Source organism: Penaeus chinensis, chromosome 6 (assembly GCF_019202785.1).
Source record: "Penaeus chinensis breed Huanghai No. 1 chromosome 6, ASM1920278v2, whole genome shotgun sequence".
Lineage (NCBI taxonomy): Eukaryota > Metazoa > Arthropoda > Malacostraca > Decapoda > Penaeidae > Penaeus > Penaeus chinensis.
In genome coordinates this window covers 22,587,758-22,595,257 of record NC_061824.1, presented here as the reverse complement: position 1 = coordinate 22,595,257, position 7,500 = coordinate 22,587,758, and the positions used below count along the sequence as shown (strand labels likewise).

General features: G+C 25.5%; 1 protein-coding gene across 2 annotated transcripts in view; it reads right to left on the bottom strand.

Annotated features, from left to right (window-relative positions):
- The window catches only part of LOC125026190 (mannosyl-oligosaccharide 1,2-alpha-mannosidase IA-like), a 33,782-nt gene that overhangs the window by 24,537 nt on the left and 1,745 nt on the right, over positions 1-7,500 (bottom strand). The window lies entirely within an intron of this gene.

The following is a 7,500-nucleotide window of genomic DNA, read 5'->3' as shown; positions in this document are numbered from 1 at the left end:
TATACATATATGCATATATACATATATACATATATAGACATATACATACACATATATACATATACATACATATATATACATATACATACATATATATACATATATATACATATACATACATATACATACATATATATATATACATATACATACATATATATATACATATACATACATATATATATACATATACATACATATATATATACATATACATACATATATATATACATATACATACATATATATATACATATACATACATATATATACATATACATACATATATATACATATACATACATATATATACATATACATACATATATATATACATACATATATATACATATACATACACAGAATATAAACATTTACACATATATACATATACATGCATAGAATATAATTATTTACACATATATACATATACATACATAGAATATACACATACATATATACATATAAATATAAATACATATATAATTATACATATTATACATAGAGATACATAAAACATATATACAAGATATACTTATATATACATAAACAAGACATTCATAAAGATTATACATTTACATGATATACATATATATAAACAAATACATGCTATACATTATACACATACACATATACATGATATACCTATGTATACATATGCATTATACATACATATAAACATATGTATATATATGCATTATACATACATATATACACGTGATACAATATACACATATATCATACATATACTTTATATACATAAAATACATATACATGAAATACATATACATGAAATACATACATATAAAAATATACATGAAATACATACATATATACATATACACAAAATACATATATACACATACATGATATACATACATACATATACATGATATACATACATACATATACATGATATACATACATACATATACATGATATACATACATACATATACATGATATACACATACATGATATACATACATACATATACATGATATACATATATACAAACATATATACATAAATACATATACATAAATACATATACATAAATACATATATACAAAATAAATTTATACATAAATACATATATACAAAATAAATTTATACATAAATACATATAGATATATACATACATATATACATACATATATACATATATATATTCATATATACATATATATACATTCACATATACATATATACATACATATATATGCATACATATACATATATCTATACATACATTTATAAGTAAACATATGTATACATACATATAGATGTATACACATACATATACATGTATACACATACATATACATGTATACACATACATATACATGTATACACATACATATACATGTATTCACATACATACATATACACGTATACACATACATACATATACAGGTATACACATACATACATACATATACACCTCTACACATACATACATATACACCTCTACACATACATACATATACACCTATACACATACATACATATACACGTATACACATACATACATATACAAGTACACACATATACATACATATACACGTATACACATACATACATATACAAGTACACACATATACATACATATACAAGTACACACATATACATACATGTATACACACACATATACATACATGTATACACACACATATACATACATGTATACACACACATATACATACATGTATACACATACATATACATACATGTATACACATACATATACATACATGTATACACATACATATACATACATATATACACATACATATACATACATGTATACACATACATATACATACATGTTTACACATACATATACATATATGTATACACATATATATACATACATGTATACACATAAATATACATACATGTATACACATAAATATACATACATGTATACACATACATATACATACATGTATACACATACATATACATACATGTATACACATACATATACATACATGTATACACATACATATACATACATGTATACACATACATATACATACATATACATACATGTATACACATACATATACATACATGTACACACATACATATACATACATGTACACATATACATAAATATATATGTATGCACATATACATAAATATATATGTATAAACATACATATGCATACATATACATGTATACATATATATCCACAATTGTATACATATGTATACATATATATCCACAATCGTATACATATGTATACATATATATGTAAACAAACAAATATATGTATAAACATACATACATATATCCACATGTATATATACACATAAACATATATGCACATATACATATATACATATATACACATATACACATATACATATATACCCATATACATATATACCATGTATATATATAAACATACATATATATGTATGTATACATATATCTATGTATACATATATCTATGTATAAATGAATACATATATGTATTTATCCATACAAGCATACAATTACATACATGTACACTTGCTTCTATGTACATATACATATGTACATATATATACACACATGCATACATATATATAAACACACATGCATACATATATATATACACACATGCATACATATATATATATATATATATATATATATATATACACAAACATATATATGTATATATATATATATATATATATATAAATGTGTGTACACACATACATATAAATACAATATATATACACATATACACAAGACATATATACACATGTACACATATATACAGATACACAGAAATTAATAAACATACAGATATATATATATATATATTATTTATATATATATATATATGTAGACATATATATAGACATATTTATACATATATACATATTTAAATATCAATACCATATATACATACATATACACACATATACATACATATATACACATTCACATATATACATATACATATACATATACACATATACACATATATACAAATACATATGTAAACATATACATATATATACATACATATATACATATACCATGTATACATATACATATATATACATAAACATATATACATATATGCACATATACACATATATGCACATATACACATATATGCACATATACACATATATGCACATATACACATATATGCACATATACACATATATATATATATATATATATATATATATATATATATATATATGCATGTTTATAAATAAATTTAATATACTGTTCATATGAAAGTAATATCTATATATTAATATATATTAATCTATATATAGATAGATACTGCATATACAGATCTTATATATATATAGATGCAAATATATATTTAGGCAAAGCTGTTGATATAAGATTGTCTTGTTATGAAAATCCTAAAGCTACTAACAGCAAATTAGCATATACTAAAGAAGAATCAGGCCAATGGGTTTATTCTCTCGTAAAATGTACCATACCTGCATGAGACATGAGCCACAAATAACTCTACATCACTCAACAAAAGCAATTTTATATCAATCATGGGATGGTGGGGATTCAAAATGGGTAACTTCCTGTTGTGGTATGTAACCAGTACCAGCATTCAACTAAAGGCAAAGCTTAATTTTGTTTGTTGATTCTAGCTGAAGCTTTTTACTGTATATGATTGATACAGTCCATTTAAAAAGATAGTAATTATCAGTGTGTCCAATTAACAGGAAAGCTAAAAAAAAATTGATGTTTCAGGTCAAATAAATATGCAACCAAACAAATGCAATTCAAGATATAAAATGGAAGATGCAGCATAACATTAACCAAAAGCTTCTGACATCTTAAAATTTGTGATAAAATAACTAATAAAAGTTTAAAAGTCAGACATGGAAACATTCAACCATGCAAACCATAATGGAAAACCAAAGAAGACCTTGAACCAATGGAGAATGTAACCACAACTACATCAGGCTAAAAGATGTCAGCAAGGCCTGTTAGTTTGTGGTTACAGCCATTTCGGTTTCCTGTTGTTTGGATTATAGCTTGATGCTCAACTTTTCAGTCAGCAATGTTCAACTGACATCTAAGTAGATATAAATGCTGTACACATATACTAAATGGGAAAATGGAATGTGCAATTCATATACACACACACACACACACACACACACATATATATATATATATATATATATATATATATATATATATATATATATGCATATGGTGACGGACATATAACCTCTCAATAGTGAATTGAGAGAGGCCTATGTCCTGCATTGGAATGAATGGCTGTATAAAAAAAAAATATATGCATATACATACTTATATATATGCATATACATACTTATATATATGCATATACATACTTATATATATGCATATACATACTTATATATATGCATATACATACTTATATATATGCATATACATACATATGCATACATATATACATGCATATATTTACATGTATATGCATATGCATACATGCATATACATATATACATGTAAATACATATGCATACATGCATATACATATATACATATACATGTACATGCATATACATATATACATATATACATGTATACATATATACATGTATACATATATACATGTATACATATATACATGTATACATATATACATGTATACATATATACATGTATACATATATACATGTATACATATATACATGTATACATATATACATGTATACATATATACATGTATACATATATACATATATACATGTATACATATATACATGTACATGCATATACATATATACATGTACATGCATATACATATATACATATATACATGTACATGCATATACATATATACATATATACATGTACATGCATATACATATATACATATATACATGTACATGCATATACATATATACATATATACATGTATATACATATATACATATATACATATATACATATATACATATATACATATATACATGTACATGCATATACATATATACATATATACATGTATATACATATATACATATATACATATATACATATATACATATATACATATATACATATATACATACATATATACATATATACATATATACATATATACATGTATATACATATACATATATACATATATACATGTATATACATATACATATATACATATATATATGTATATACATATACATATATATGTATATACATGCATATATATATACACTTACATAAGCATACATATACATACATGCATAAAATATACATATACATGTACATATTATACTATATATAATCAAAGTCTTAATTTATAATTTCATTTATATAAAGTTTCAAATTTTAGAATACTTTTAGTAACTGTGTAATATACATTATATGAAAGAGGTCACCATCTAGGTATATGACAATTTTCCTTCCCACTGTCTTAAACAAATGTACATAGATGCAGATCATATTAACAACTAGAAATATACTAATAGGTTTTTACAAAGAACATAATAAGAACCAGCATTATTTTCAGTGTATTTTGTGACACTTGTGCATTCATTGCTTAACCCAATGCCGCCAGAGAAAATGAATTAAAAATGGAGAAAATGCTGAGTTCATTTTCTATATTTTTTGTGAAATGCCTCTGCACATAGATGGCTCTGCTAGTGCTTAGCCACAAAGGGGTCAATTAGTAGACCTTGTGACCTTACCTGATTTGAATTAGTGGGAAAAATGTATTTTTCACTAGTGCTATGAATATCAATGGTGTTATTTTTTATTATAAACATTATAATTACTATAATATTATAAACATTAGTAACAGCAAAATAAGACAACAAAATATTTTCGAAAATCAAAGAAAAGGGTGAACGGGCAAGACAGAGGCAGTACTCGTAACTGGCTCATTGGAGACTTAGTACAAGTGTAGCCATCTATGTTTAAAAACAATCAAACAAGTAACTCACAGTGGGCATAGCACGTACATATACATCATGCCTATTGGCATTGGGTTAAAGCATAATCAGGCTAGGGAGAAACAGTGATCAAAATGGGTTCAGGGGCAGAGCTCATGATGAGGGAAATTCTACCACCTGGAAGGGGTCCAGGGGCTAAGACCCCAGGTTAGGAATTTTTTTTTTGCTCATAAAAATCTTTGAGTTCCTTATGATCCCCCAAGTTTGTTGGCTTGAGTCGGGGACTTAGTCACTAACAGGTGCAGTCTGATCGTAAACTGCTAAGTAGATATAAATGCTGAACACATAAATGGGAAAATGTAATGTGCAATTCATATACATATACATATATACATATATATATGTATATATATACATACATATACATATATATGTATACATATACATATATGTATATTCATAGTAAATGTGTAAACAAATTTAATACACTAAAATCAGTGGCATGTATACATGCCTTCCCTGTATCAATAAGTGCCTAACCTCAGTATTCAGTCTCAGTTACTTTATAAAGAGTCAAGGAACATTTATATAGCAACAAAAATTGGCTTAAGCACAGATCAAAACAAATTAAATATTTTTAAAGAAAATTCTCATTCTATATGATGTAATCAACAACTGAAAGTAAGTAAAAAAAAGAAAAAAGTAAAAAAAGGGCACCTACATAACATTAATATAATAACCATAAAACTAATATCATAAAACAAGTATTTTTCCACGTCACTCACAATGTATTTTGGATAAAAGTATACTTAGGCTATGGAAATACAGTAAATATTGGGGTAAAGAGGTACAGAACCCACATTAGGAAGGTTTTTGGTTCATACAGCAACTTTGTGGTAGTTTGGGAGTTTAGGATGGAGTTCATGCATTTATTGGGGACAACCTTTGACAGATGCAGTCCCATTGTAAACAAACCAAAAAATTAAATGAACTAGTCTAGGCATTGATGCTGATACTACAGATGGAGCTTTAAACAAACAAATCATTTAATAAATGCATTTTAGGGCAAAAGCTCTGAGAACACCTTTGGACATGCATACCCTCAAGTATAGTCAAAGTTTACCAACCTTTATAAGTGCAACCTTTACCAACCTTTATAAATGTTACAGAGAGTGACACTTGAAGATATAGGGAAATGGATACTGCCTTCTTATACAGCATAACCAATATAATAATAAACAACACAGGTATAGCTGCAATGACCTCCTATTTACTGCGAAATGACAAAAATATCCGCTGCACATCACTGCTCAGAGAGTAAGTTCACAACACCCTCATGCAGAGTTCTTAATGTTGTGTTTTTTTTAAGTTGGCATGAAGTGTTAATAAAGAGGGTACAGGAGGCTTGCCCCCCTGTTTAGGGAATAAATAGAAGGTAGGAAAGGATAGGTTTGGATTTTTCATTTCAAATGATAACCTAGTATTGGAACTTTGTCTCTAGAGGTGCTTCGCTCTTGGAAACAAATACCAGTTTTAATTCCACACAGCCATATGGTAGTGGGTAAAATGATAGAAAATAAGACACTTTCTCTTCCTTTTTATCAACTTTCCTCCAAAAGTTGCT